At 38.9% G+C, this 15,000-nt stretch overlaps 1 protein-coding gene across 3 annotated transcripts in view; it reads left to right on the plus strand.

Annotated features, from left to right (window-relative positions):
* Positions 1-15,000, plus strand: part of LOC144980706 (uncharacterized) — a 136,196-nt gene that overhangs the window by 3,685 nt on the left and 117,511 nt on the right. Inside the window, exon 1 of one of the 3 annotated variants that reach the window (XR_013646938.1) lies at positions 14,211-14,270. The exons of the other annotated variants lie outside the window; for them this stretch is intronic. The gene's annotated coding sequence lies outside the window, so the exon portion shown is untranslated. Of the gene's footprint in view, positions 1-14,210; positions 14,271-15,000 lie in introns of those variants that run through there. 3 annotated transcript variants of the gene reach the window in all.

A 15,000-nucleotide genomic window follows, 5' to 3' on the forward strand; every position in this document is an offset into this window, starting at 1 on the left:
AAGGCCGATCCTTTACCCACACTGGTGTGGATTGACCTGCTCAGAAAGATAAGAGAAGTAAAATATATAGATAGTTGTAAATTCTTGTTAAAGCACAACCTTTTTTATCGTTACATTTTCATGATATTGATATAGATAGTTCGAAGATGACGTCACTCAAGCCTTTGTTTTTGTATTTTGCCATCCGCGTTTGTGAGTGATACTCACTAAACTGTATTAACCCGACTATAAACGTTCATGGATACACACAGTTTTGTGTGTTGGTCCGTTACTTCCGGATGGCAATGTTATGAGCTTCTTAGCCAAGCGCATACTATCTATACACATATCTCAATAGTAAAATCGGTGTAGTTAGCTGTTTTTACCAATCATTGCCATCGTTTACATTGTGACGACTGTCCGAGAGGCGTGGTTATCTAGGTGTCTATAGATAGTATGCAGTTGACGTCACTCAAGCCTTTGTTATTGTATTTTGCCATCCGCGTTTGTGAGTGATTCTCACTGAACTGTATTAACCTGACTATAAAAGTTCATGGTTACACATAATTTTGTGTGTTGGACCGTTATACTTCTGGATGGCAATGTTATGAGCTTCTTAGCCAAGCGCATACTATCTATACTAATGCCAATACTCTTCAACAGTCGAAACGTCACTTCCTTCCTAATGACGCATGGTAACTTAGTAACTGGCTCTAAACTATCGGAACAATGGCGGACGCCCGTATGAAATATTTCTCCGGCGAGCATAAAAGCGTATCCAGAGGGGAAAAAAAAAACACATTATAAATCTGATCATGTTTTGACTTTTATACATTCTGATCACAAGACATATGAAAAGTTCTAGCCAGCATGAAGAATAAAAAGTACAGAATTTCTTTGTTTAGAACCACGATGGCCGCCGTTGTTGGGCGACGTGACATCAGACTATTGAATCCTATTGCATGTCGCTATTTACGACACCTATACGTCAATCCAAGTGGGGGGTTTACAATAACATCAGATGAATTCTATAGTAGTACAACGTGTCCCCCCCATAAAATCACGTGTCCAATGTGTGATTTAGCCTTTATTTCCGATGCAATGTTGTAATCAAGGTTATAGGTATACAGTGTCTCTAAACACGTTTGTGTGTTGTGTATGTGTGTGTGTGGGTTTGTGTGTGTGTGTGTTTTTTGTGTGTGTGTGTTTGTGTGTGTGTGTGTTTGTGTGTGTGTGTGTTTGTGTGTGTGTATGTGTGTGTGTGCAGTCCATCACTACAAGAACCCCATAAATGTGAAAAAATAAAAGAGTTTTTATAAAGGGCAATATCTACTAATGTGCGGCTATGTGGTCTTGTAGTATGACACTCGCTTTCGGATCGGAAGGTCCTGGGTTCGAGCCTTGGAAAAGACTACTTTACTCACATTCTCTCACCCTACTCAGGTGTAAAATGAGTATCTGGCCGTTAACAGCATTATCTTTGTCCGAAAAATTGTAATATCGCCTAACAGGCGGCATGTCCCGTCCTACATGTTAAATGTCGTTGTTGTCCAGGGTCCCCCTGTAAAGCGCTTTGAGCACATTTAGTGGATATTGCGCTATATAAAGCTCAATTAAAAATTAATTAATTACTAAACGTGCTCAAAGCGCTTTACAGGGGGTCCATGACCAACAGCAACACGTAACATCTAGAACGAGACATGACGCCTGTAAGGCGATATTATTATATATTTTTTTCCAACAGAGATAACGATGTTAACGGCCAGGTACTCATTTTACAACGGAGCAAGGTGAGAGAAAGTGAGTAAAGAGACTTTTCCAAGGACTCAACTAAGCGCCGAACATGCGAGGCTCGAACCCAGGACCTTCCGATCCATCCGAAAGCGAGTGTCATGCCACTAGACCACATAGCCCCACAAATGTGGTTGTACCAAAAAGTCGTTTTTCGTAACGCTTTGATACAAATTATGGAGGCCTCAGTAGCTCAGTTGGTAGAGCACTTGCTTCACAAGCAAATGCAACCGATATTAGACCTTCGTCCAGCAACAACGATATCAAGAATAGATAGTATGCGCTTGGCTAAGAAGCTCATAACATTGCCATCCTGAAGTATAACGGACAAACACACAAAACTGTGTGTATCCATGAACGTTTATAGTCGGGTTAATACAGCTCAGTGAGCATTACTCATAAACGCGGATGGCAAAAACAATAACAAAGACCTGAGTGACGTCATCTGCATACTATCTATAAGGGGACACGATCTAATGGAACCGATCTATAGATAGTATGCAGATGACGTCACTCGGGCCTTTGTTATTGTTTTTGCCATCCGGATATTGTTAAAAAATGTAAACACGCTGCTTTGTTTTCAAATGTTATAAACACACCCATGTGTCAAGCTGAATCAAATGACCAATCGTGATGGTAGATATTTAAAAAGCTGTGAGCACTTTTCACTATGTAGGTCACTTTGAGCACATTTTGCAATGTGACCAATGACCTCGAGCACATGGAAAGTTAATGCCGATCATGTACATTTTCAAAGTGCCGTGCTCCCGAATACAAAGCTGTGAACAGTCGTTCTTCCCCGTTTCTACAGATAGAATGAAGTTGACGTCACGCGGTTCTTTGTTATTATTTTTTTTTGCCATCCACGTTTATGAGTAATTCTCACTATAGATAGTCCGAAGATGACGTCATTCAAGTCTTTGTTGTTGTTTTTTGCCATCCGCGTTTATGAGTAATGCTCACTAAACCTGACTATAAAAGTTCATGGTTGCACATAGTTTTGTGTGTTGGTCCGTTATACTTCCGGATGGCAATGTTATGAACTCCTTAGCCAAGCGCATACTATCAATACTGTATTCACCAGACTATAAAAGTTCATGGTTGCACATAGTTTTGTGTGTTGGTCCGTTATACTTCCGGATGGCAATGTTATGAGCTTCTTAGCCAAGCGCATACTATCAATACTGTATTCACCAGACTATAAAAGTTCATGGTTGCACATAGTTTTGTGTGTTGGTTGGTCCGTTATTCTTCCGGATGGCAATGTTGTGAACTCCTTAGCCAAGCGCATACTATCTATACGCATGTGGAAAAACCTACCACCCATCGTTGTACATTCAATCACCACGGAACAGTTTAGAAACAGGCTAATTCATTAATATAGATAGTATGCGCTTGGCTAAGAAGTTCACAACATTGACATCCGGAAGTATAACCGACCAACACACAAACTATGTGTAACCATGAACATTTATAGTCTGGTTAATACAGTTTAGTGAGAAGTACTCATAAACGTGGATGGCAAAAAACAATAACAAAGACCAGAGTGACGTCATCTTCGTTCTATCTATAGCAAACAAATACAACCTGAAATGTAAAACATCATGATCATAATGCCCAAGCAGATTTTCTAAACAAACATTTGAGTCAACGGGTGATATAATTATAATTTTAAAAAAAAACTCGCTTCATTCATCCCATATGGGAAATTTCTCTCTAGGGTCTATTCCAAGGGAAGACTGGAATAATACAGGTGTCAGCCGCAGTGCAGCGCCGCAAATTTAGAAAAGGTTTGCAGGTTACTCGTATGTCAATCTGTAAAAACGAGTTTAATAATTTTCCGATTGGCCAGTAATTCTGTATATGTTGGCAGAAATTCAATAAAAAAACCCTATGACTGTTCGTACAATATTGATCCCTGTTAAATAAAAAATACAATAGATTACTCCTGCTTAATACCGTTTTCAGGACGTAAGTCACATATGTATTCATACCCACGTTTATTGACAGCATAATTAATTGTGCGGCTATGTGGTCTTGTGGTATGGCACTCGCTTTCGGATCGGAAAGGTCCTGGGTTCGAGCCTCGCTCGGCGCATAGTTGAGTCTTTGGAGAGATAGCTCTTTACTCACATTCTTTCATCGTACTCAGGTGAAAAATGAGTACCTGGCCGTTAACAACGTTGTCTCTGTCCGAAAAAAATTTTGTAATATCGCCTAACAGGCGTCATGTCCCGTTCTACATGTTAAATGTTGCTGTTGGCCAGGGACCCCTTGTAAAGCGCGCGCTTTGAGCACTTTTAGTGGATATTGCTCTATATAAAAGCTCAATTTTTTATCAGGCGGTTAGTCACACATGTATTCATACCCACGTTTACTAACAGCATATGTGACCCATCGTCTCAAAGCGGTATTATGTCGGAACGAATCAAATGCTTAAAAATCAGAATTTAATGTTAAACTGGTCAAAAATATAAATTGTTGGCATCAGCACCCTAAAATATGGTTGCCATTCTCCTCAATATTTTTTTTTTTGGGGGGTGGGGGTCGGGGGTACAGAGGGTTCAATCCTAATGGTTAAGTCTTACCTTTCCTGACATTACCGCCCGTCGTATCATATCTATCCACTGCTGCATTCACTTCTTCCAAGAATATTTTGATGTCTTTTAGCAAAGATTCTCATTCATCCTCATGGGTAATGGCGGTTTAATGGTGGTTTAATGGTTGTTTAATGAAAATTTATTATTCATGCTGTCGCGTTTGACGTGTCTGCACTGAAATGTCAAGTTAACAATTTTTGTACGTAACAGTTTCTAAACTCTAAACTTTCACTGTTATTAAATTGGTACAGTTTGAAAAGAGCAACCGTCTCATCCCCCCCCCCCCCCCATCGACGCCAACGTTATAAAATGCTACATAAATCAGTAATTACATGTTATTTCATAATCAAACATCAAATGAGACGAAATGAAACTTATGATTAATTTCTGTTTGCTGTGGTGCAGAATAAATATACCATTTCTATAATTATGGTGGAGTAGAAATATAATTTCTATTCATTATGGTGGAGTAGAAATACAATTTCTTTTCATTATGGTGGAGTATAAATACAATTTCTATTCATTATGGTGGAGTATAAATACAATTTCTATTCATTATGGTGGAGTACAAAAACAGTATCTATTTATTATGGTTGAGTATAAATACAGTTTCCACTCATTATGGTGGAGTATAAATACAATTTCTACTCATTATGGTGGAGTATAAATACGATTTCCACTCATTATAGTGGAGTATCAACACAATTTCTATTCAATATGGTGGTGTATAAATACAATTTTTATTCATTATGGTGGAGTATAAATACAATTTCCAGTCATTATGAGTATAAATACAATTTCCATTCATTATGGTGTACAAAGCTCGTATTAGACTTCAACATTTTGATCCGCCGATACGTTAAAATCGGGATTTCAGAGGTGAGATCTTCCGACCATCAATTTATAAATCTAAATATAGATAGAATGCGCTTGGCCAAGGAGTTCACAACATTGCCATCCGGAAGTATAACGGACCAACACACAAACTCTGTGTAACCATGAACTTTTATAGTCTGGTTAATACAGTTTAGTAAGAACAACTCACAAACGCGGATGGCAAAAACAATAACAAAGGCCTGAGTGACGTCATCTGCATACTATCTATACGAAATACGATCTTTGAGTGTCTTTTCAATGTGTAAAAAATTACATTTATTCGTCCAAACAAAGAATAGAAACTATAGATAGTATGCGCTTGTCTAAGAAGCTCATAACATTGCCATCCGGAAGTATAACGGACCAACACACAAAACTGTGTGTATCCATGAACGTTTATAGTCTGGTTAATATAGTTCATAAACGCGGATGGCAAAAAACAATAACAAAGATCTGCGTGACGTCATCTTCGAACTATCTATATACAACTTATTATTTCTTGTTATTAATGCTTTGCGTTTAGTTAACATAATCACAATATTCGCCAACATGACATAACGTACCAATACACAAAACTACGCGTAACCTTGAACGTCTATAGATAGTATGCGCTTGGCTAAGAAGCTCATAACATTGCCATCCGGAAGTATAAAGGACCAACACACAAAACTACGTGTAACCTTGACCGTTTATAGTCTGATTGATACAATTTAATGAAAACTACTCATAAAAATGGCTGGCCATAAACCAATAAGACAGAGCTAAGTGACGTCTATTGCGTTCCCTCTATAAATTCTATTTCCAGCATCTGGTTCACACCGTCATGTTCTGCCTTACACAGTCCACCGAGAAAGAGAGAGAGAAGAAGACCATTGGGCACCTGGACTTGTCTTACACAGAAGTAAGATGGTCCCCACCCGGAAAGAGAAAGAGAGGAAGACCATTGGGCACCTGGATTGTCTAACACAGAACAAAGATGGTCCCCACCCGGAAAGAGAAAGAGAGGAAGACCATTGGGCACCTGGACTTGTCTTACACAGAAGTAAGATGGTCCCTACCGGGAAAGAGAAAGAGAGGAAGACCATTGGGCACCTGGATTGTCTAACACAGAACAAAGATGGTCCCCACCCGGAAAGAGAAAGAGAGGAAGACCATTGGGCACCTGGACTTGTCTTACACAGAACTCAGATGGTCTCCACCGGGAAAGAGAAAGAGAGGAAGACCATTGGGCACCTGGACTTGTCTTACACAGAACTCAGATTGTCCCCACCGGGAAAGAGAAGGACAGGCAGCCCGTTGGAGGAGGCACCTAGAGGAGGACAGTTCAAGAAAAGATGAAAGACGCTGGAAAGACATGGAAAGAGCTGAGCTCACATGGTTTGCCCAGGCCCAGGACAGAGATGTCTGGAAGAATTTTTTTGGCGCCTTATGTTCCACCAAGGAACCAATTGGATAAGTAAGTTCATCCCTACATCATACCGTTTCGAGACGGAAGGTCACAAATTTCATATTTCTGCTTTCAACTTCAGTTTACTTTCAATTCCCCCCACCCACCCCCACCCCCACCCCCTTTATTTTTTAGCCTTTGCATCACCGCGACGTAGTAGGGGTCTACCGTATTGGTACGACTGGTCACACATTTATTTACTTTTCGGCAACTGGCCTATTTGGATACTAATACCGATTAGTAGAGACAGGTCGCATAATAGGGGATAGCTTACTAGTCTTCAATACCGCTAAAAATGTCGTTTATTTTACGTACGTATTATCGTAAATGACAGGTAAATGACAAGTTTTTTCATGCACGATCAACATTTCGCTTACGATAAATTAATTGTCGGTTAGGTGAAATCAACAAATGAAATATCGTAGGCGTTTTCTCTGTATCCAAAACAGAAAGTTGCTGCTGAAGGGGGAAGGGGGGGGGGGGGGGGTTGGTTTTCCAGGAAAACGCTCTGTTGTTGCTAGGATACGTTGCGTTCTGTTGATGGAATGCGGTTTTGATTAAAAATGCTCACCAGTTTGTTATGCCCGCCGTCCAATGAATCTTAGCTAACTCAAAAAAAAAAAAATAAATATCTGTCAAAAAGGAATTCGACTGAAACCGTTAAAGTGTAAGGAAAGTGATTTTAATGTTCAAATCGAAACAGACCCCCCCCCACCAAAAAAAAAAGAAAACAAAAAAACAAAGACAACCCCCCCCCCCCCCAAAAAAAACCCAACAAAAAACAAAAACACCCCCCCCCCATCCCCCCCAAAAAACAAACAAAACAACGAAACAAACAAAAAGAAAAAAGAAAAAAAAAACAATTGTACACAAAAAGCTAGTAAAACAGTTCTGCCATCTTATGATTCAAGATGTAATCTATTCATTATGAGTCCTCCAAAGGACTGGTTACACACTTCCGATGCGTTTTGAACCGGTAGAGATGAACGTATGGCCTCACTAACTCTGTTTCCCATTGCAAAAATGATTACGTAGGTGCTTATCCTTATGTATGATACCGTTTTTAATTTTGGGTCACATTTTTATATGCGCGGCTTTGCGGTCTGGTGGTATAGAACTCGCTTTCGGATCGGAATGTCCTGGGCTCGAGCGTCGCTCGGCGCATAGTTGAGTCCTTGGAAAAGGTTCTTTACTCACATTTTCTCACCGTAAAATGAGTATCTCGCCGTTAACAGCGTTGTCCATGTCGGAAAAAAATGTAAATCGCCTCACAGGCATCATGTCTCGTTCCACATGCTCCGTGTTGCTGTTGTAAAGCTTTTTGAGCACATGTAGTAGATATTGCGCTATATAGATAGAATTAAGTTGATGTCACTCAGGTCTTTGTTATTGTTTTTTTTTGCCATCCGCGTTTAATTAGTAATTCTCACTAAACTATCAACCAGACTATAAACGTTCAAGATTTCTACATCGTTTTATGGGTTGGTCCGTTATACTTCCGGATGGCAATGTTGTGAGCTTCAAACCCAAACGCATATTATATCTATAAAAGCTCAAAAGCTCAATTTACATATGTGACCTATCGTCTCAAACGGTATTATGTCGGAACGAACCATAATATGCTTAAAGGCCGAATCTGATGTTAAACTGGGTCAAATATATACATCGTTGGCATTCGCACCCTAAAATATGGTATCCGTTCTCCTCAATAAATCCTATAAATAAACTCAACACAAGTCTGATATTTCTGGCTATAGATAGTTCGAAGATGACGTCACTCAGGTCTTTGTTAATGTTTTTTTGCCATCCGCGTTTATGAGTAATGCTCACTGAACTGTATTAACCTGACTATGAACGTTCATGGATACACACAGTTTTGTGTGTTGGTCCGTTATACTTCCGGATGTCAATGTCAATGTTATGAGCTTCTTAGCCAAGCGCATACTATCTAATAGTATGCGCTTGGCTAAGAAGTTCATAACATTGACATCCGGAAGTATAACGGACCAACACACAAAACTGTGTGTATCCATGAACGTTTATAGTCGGGTTAAAACAGTTCAGTGAGCATTACTCATAAACGCGGATGGCAAAAAAACAATAACAAAGACCTGAGAACTATCTATAAATTAAATTTTCAACATCTTAATCAACCCGACTTAATACCGTTTTGAGGCAAAGGGTCACATATAATGGGACAAGATAATTCAGACACTTATTGGCCTGATTCGTTACGCGACACACCAGAGATGCCAATTTGGCAGATTTTCTGCCAAATGTCCTTTTTTTTTTTTTGGCAGAATTTGAAGTTGTCTGGCAGAAAAAAAAACGGTTTGGCAGTTTGGCAGATATTTGGCAGATTTTATTTTCCACGTTTTCCATGGCAATTTCCATGGTATATTAGTGATTTTTTTAAAACTTGGGAAATGAAAAAAAAAATTATGGTAGCAATGACTATGAAAAATGTTTTTTTCTCTTTTTGAGGAAAATTTTTGTCTAAAATCAAAGCCCTATCTCCACTGAGTAAAAATGTTTTTGAATTTTGAAAATCCATTCATAAATAAACAAGTTATGCAGTTTCAAAGGTGTCATTTATTTGGATGACCCGCAAAGAGGAAAAAAAACGCGAAAATATGGGACGCTTTTTCGGCATTTTTTTTTCGACCTTTGGTTGTATCTTGCTTAATAAGTGGATTAAAAGATTGAAACTTGAAGAGCAAATGAGGATGGTGTTTTGTAAAATACGGGAAAAGTACTCGTCATATTCATATGAAATTTTACAACCAAAACGAAGAAATGTTCATGTATTACCTTGTCCGCGACAAAACCTCCACGCCCGGTAGTTTTAGAAATATTTTACTCCAAAGAGTAAAAATCTATTTTTAACGGTCTTCTGGTAATCGCACGAGTTTTGTCGCTTGACATAATCTAAAATGACCTTTTTTCTAACTGTGTGCCAACTTTCAGTCATATTCATCAATAAACAGCGTCGTAATTAATTTTTAAAAATAGCATATACGAAACGGCTTCGTCCCATATTTTGACGCGAATTCGGGCACTTCGTAAGCGAAAAAGAGGCCCAAAGATTTGTGCGGGATAGTCATTGCTAAATTATGACATGGGCCTTTCGATTTTTTTGTGTATCAAAACGGAGGAATTTTCAAAGGGGGTACTATAAATATTACGGTTTGGCAGGTTTTTGTGGTATTTGGCAGATTTTTAAAATCCAGTTGGCAGAATGCCTGAAAATAATCTGGCAACCCTGTTACACACACACAGTGGTTGTTTGATAACACGATGATAATATCTGTAAAACAAAAGTTGTTTTGTAGATATGAATTATTATTATAGCCCTTCTTGATTCGTTTTGTAATGATTAATAATAATAATAATAATAATAATAATAATAATAATAATAATAATAATAATAATAATAATAATAATAATAATAATAATCATAATAATAATAATCATAATAATAATTTACGAATGATATGTGCGGTCTAGGTGTAAAATGAGTACCTGGCCGTTAACAGCAGTGTCTTTGTCCGAAAAATTGTAATATCGCCGAACAGGGGTCGTGTCCCGTCCTCCATGTTAAATGTTGCTGTTGACCAGGGACCCTTGTAAAGCGCTTTGAGCGCATTTAGTGGATATTGCGCTATATAAAGCTCAAAAATAATATGTATCGGTTGTGTAAGCAATGCAACGCTAAGATAACAGCAGCTGATGATGATGTGAAATATGGGAATGTTGTTTTCCTTAATGTACGTGTGTACGTTTCTCTCTCTCTCACTCTCTCTGTCTCTCCCCCCCCCCCCCTCTCTCTCTCCCTCTCCCCTCCCCTCTCTCTCTCTCCCTCTCTCTCTCCCTCTCTATCACCCTCTTTCTTCCTTTCTCTCTCTCCCTCTTTCTCCCCCTCTCTCTCTGTCTATCTATCTATCTCTCTAATTCTCCCTCTCTCTCTCTCTCTCCCGCGTTCTCCCTCTGTCTCTTCCTCTCTCTCACTCTTTCTCTCTCCCTCTTTCTCTCTCCATCTCTATCTCCATCTCTCTCCCTTTCTCCCTCTCTCTCTCCCTCTCTCTCCCTTTCTCCTTCTCTCTCTCCCTATCTCCCCCCCTCTCTCCCTATTTCTCTCTCCATATCTCCCTCTGTCTCCCTCTCTCCCTCTCTCACTCTCTCCCTCTCTCTGTGTGTATGTGTGTGTGTGTGTGTGTGTGTGTTTGTGTGTGGATGGACAGTTTGATCACGTCTCAAAGGTACATGATTTAAAACAATTGATTTAGTGATGTTATGCGTTTAACTAAAAATGTCACAACATCCGTCAGCCGGATACAAGGTAATTGTATAGGGAATGAGATTAGTGGAAGAGTAGCGTCCTTTGATTGGACGTCACCTTACAGAAAGAACGTCAAAATGGTTTTGCGCATGCGTCTCTCTCGTCCTCGCTTTCGTTGAAGTGTCTCATGCCGCACAACCTACATGACGTTCTCTCTCCAATAACTTTTCCGCTCGTGACTTCCAATCAAGGGACGCTACTCTTCCGCTAATCTCATTCCCTATACGCGAATCACCGTAACAACGCCATCCATTATCATATATTATTATTATCTCATCCGTCTGCAGTGTTTAATTCATCCTGTTTTGTTGATAAAGGAGAAACTGTAAACGTTCACTTTATCTGTTTTGGCGTATTAAATTGAAGCTTACATTTATTCAATATCACATTGTTATTTATAGACAGTTTGATAACGTTTCAACTACTTGATTTAAAACAATGGGCAAGATCGATATTAACTTTCCATGTGCTCGAGGTCATTTTTTTTTTTTAGACCCAGGCCATCCTATCTAATGACCCTCTTAATTAGTAACAATTTTATTTGTTAGGTTGATTATTATGTTTAGTAGTAGTAGCAGTAGAAAGGCATTGGCATTAACTGCTTCTGTATCGTTCGTTATGATAATTTTTTTTTCAGATGACGTCACTCAGGTCTTTGTTATTGTTTTTTGCCATCCGCGTTTATGAGTAATGCTCACTGAACTGTATTAAACTGACTTTAAACATTTATGGATACACGCAGTTTTGTGTGAAGGTTCTCTTTACTTCCGGATGGCAATGTTGTGAATTTCTTAGCCAAGCGCATTATATCTATATGAATTATGCGCGTATCCGGGTTTTTATTTTGGTTTGTTTTGTTTTGTTTTGGTCTGGACTCCTGCCTATTATAGATCGTATGCGCTTGGCTAAGCAGCTCACAACATTGCCATCCGGAAGTATAACGGACCAACACACAAAACTCTGTGTAAGCATGAACTTTTAGAGTCTGGATAATACAGTTAAGAAGTGAGAATTACTCATAAACGTGGATGGCAAAAACCAATAACAAAGACCAGAGTGAACGTCAACTTCATTCTATCTATAGATGGGGATCCCGATAGCTCAGTTGGTAGAGCACTCGCTTCACACACAAAGGGACCGAGATCGATGCCGGCGTGAAATCCAGAATATTATTTTTTCTGACCTCTCTATAAATCCAGCAGTAATACGCTTCAACAGTCGTGACGTCACTTCCCTCGTAATGACGCATAGTAACTTAGCAACTGGCTCTAAACTATCGGAACAATGGCGGACGCCCTTATGAAATATTTCTCCGACGAGCATAAGAGGAAAAAAAAATATTATAAATCTGATCATGTTTTGACTTTTACACATTCTGATCACGAGACATATGAAAAGTTCTAGCCAGCATGAAAAATAAAAAGCAATGATTTTCTTTGTTTAGAACCACGATGGCCGCCGTTGCTGGGCGGCGTGAGATCAGACTATTGAATCGTATTGGGTCGCTTGTTTATGCCACTTCATGATTCAATAATATGTAACCTATTTATTATTTTTCCTCTGAAAGACATATTACATACACACCTCCAAGGAATTTGGGACCGGAAGAGTATACAAAAAATGAATATTTATATAGTGCAATATCCACGAAGAAAGCAAATCATTTGTTGTATTCGATAAGGCAGAGGATTGTGACGTCACACCTTCTGGGGCTATGTGGTCTAGTGGAATGAGCTTTTATAAAGCGCAATATCCACTAAATGTGCGCAAAGCTCTTTACAAGGGGTCCCTGGTCAACAGTAACATTTAACGTGTAGGACGGGACATGACGCCTGTTAGGCGATATTGCAATTTTTCGGACAAAGACAACGCTGTTAACGGCCAGGTACTCATTTTACACCCGAGTACGGTGAGAGAATGTGAGTAAAGAGCATTTTCCAAGGACTCAACTATGCGCCGAGCGAGGCTGGCTCGAACTCTGGACCTCCCGATCCGAAAGCGCGTGTCATACCTGTAGACCACATAGCGACAGAAGGTGTGACGTCACAATCCTCTGCCTTATTGAATACAACCATCGCCATCGTTATGTTATAGCCTGACACTGAAATCCAAAAGGACTGGCAGTTTGACGTCATTATTTGTTTTTTTGTACCGCCTAGTGAGTTGTCGTTAGTAGAGCTCATGGAAACAAGTTATTTCATTGGTTGAACTATTGAATACAACTCACGATTTGTTTTCTTTTGTGGCAAAGGACTGGCATTTTTGACGTCTTTTTTTGGTCATTGTCAGGCTATAACTTCGTGCCACGATACAACTCACGATTTGCTTTCTGTTGTGGTCAAAGTCTTTTGACGTTATTTTTATTTGGTCTGTGTCATGCTATTACTTCATGAAAGCTACGTTATTTCCATGTGGCTATATGGTCTTGTGGTATGACACTCGCTTTCTGATCGGAAGGTCCTGGATTCGAGCCTCGCTCGGCGCATAGTTGAGTCTTTGGAAAAGGGCTCTATTTACTCACATACTCTCACCGTACTCAGGTGTAAAATGAGCACCTGGCCGTTAACAGCGTTGTGTCAGTAAGAAAAAAATATTATAATATCGCCTTACAGGCGTCATCATGTCTTGTCCTAAATGTTAAATGTTGCTGTTGGTCAGGAACCCTTTGTAAAGCGCTTTGAGCACGTTTAGTGGATAGTGCGCTGTATAAAAGCTCGATTTTTTTTTCTTCAAAATTGTTAGAATCGACAGTCCTCTTAGCCTAGCCGATTTAACACGTGTACCTATACAACGCTGTTACAAATCTGCAAGTTCTTTGACCTCATTTATTAATAACCAGTTAACTTGCCGTAACCTTGAGAAAAACACGTATTAAAAATTTTGGCCATAAAACTCGTCCTTCGAAAAACTGATCGATTTAGAGGTCCCAGGTTTGAGAGTTTTTGCCAAGACGAGTGTCATTTAAATCGATCAGTTTTTCGAAGGACGAGTTTTATGGCCAAAATTTTTAAAGATTAAATTCGTGTCTTTTCACAGTACGACAGTTCACTGGTTGGGTTAAAGATCAATTTTACTGATAAAAATTAAAGTGAAGTGGGCAGTAACTAGGTTAGTTATCTTGTTGGATTTTTTATTCGGTGACAACTTGATAACAAAATGAGGACAAGAGCGACGACCTCAAAATGGTGATAGAGTTATTATGGAGACTTGATAGTTGTAATAGCACAACATTATCACGGTAAGAGAAAGAAAGAAGACCATAATATTCATTCTTTAATTTGTTTCAGCTGTGGGATGTGAAAAATAATATATTGCCAGAATCCGTGGTAAAATTATAGTATCATATTAACTCCTCTCCTTACCAACTATAGGAAAATCGTCACATTCGTTACGATAGAACCAACATTTTTCTTATTCAAATTTATTTAGTACATCATAACATTTTTAAAAAATGAACAGTGTGTTGTAGAGCGTGTTTTGCTAAAGATATTATATATGGAAAGAATGTTACTGCTATTGTGTTTGACTGATAAAAAAAATATATTTTTGTGTTAGTTAGGTGTGAAGTTTTGGGGAAAATTCTGAAAATGGCTGGTAAGGAGAGAGTTAAATTAGTGTTAGTGAGTTGATATCAAATTAAGAAATTAAGGAGCAAGAACCGGTGTAAGATAAAGATCTGAACAGCAAGAAAGAAAAATAGAAGAAAAAAAAATATCCCAAAAAATCAGTCGGCCTCAACTGGGGTCGAACCTGAGACCTTCTGATAATCAGAAGGTCTGAGGTTCGATCCCCAGTCGAGGTCGACTGATTTTTTGTGATATTTTCTTTTGTATTTTTCTTTCTTGCTTTGCCTGTCACCTTTCATACACACTTGTTCAGTTCTTTATCTTAGTGAGTAAAAGCTGGTAAAGTTAAATTATGACTTAATACTGCTATTGTGTGTGTTATTATGGATTTTTCAGATAGCT

Source organism: Berghia stephanieae, chromosome 10 (genome assembly GCF_034508935.2).
Source record: "Berghia stephanieae isolate SIO BIC M18660-M18661 chromosome 10, UCSD_Bste_1.3, whole genome shotgun sequence".
Taxonomy (NCBI): domain Eukaryota; kingdom Metazoa; phylum Mollusca; class Gastropoda; order Nudibranchia; family Aeolidiidae; genus Berghia; species Berghia stephanieae.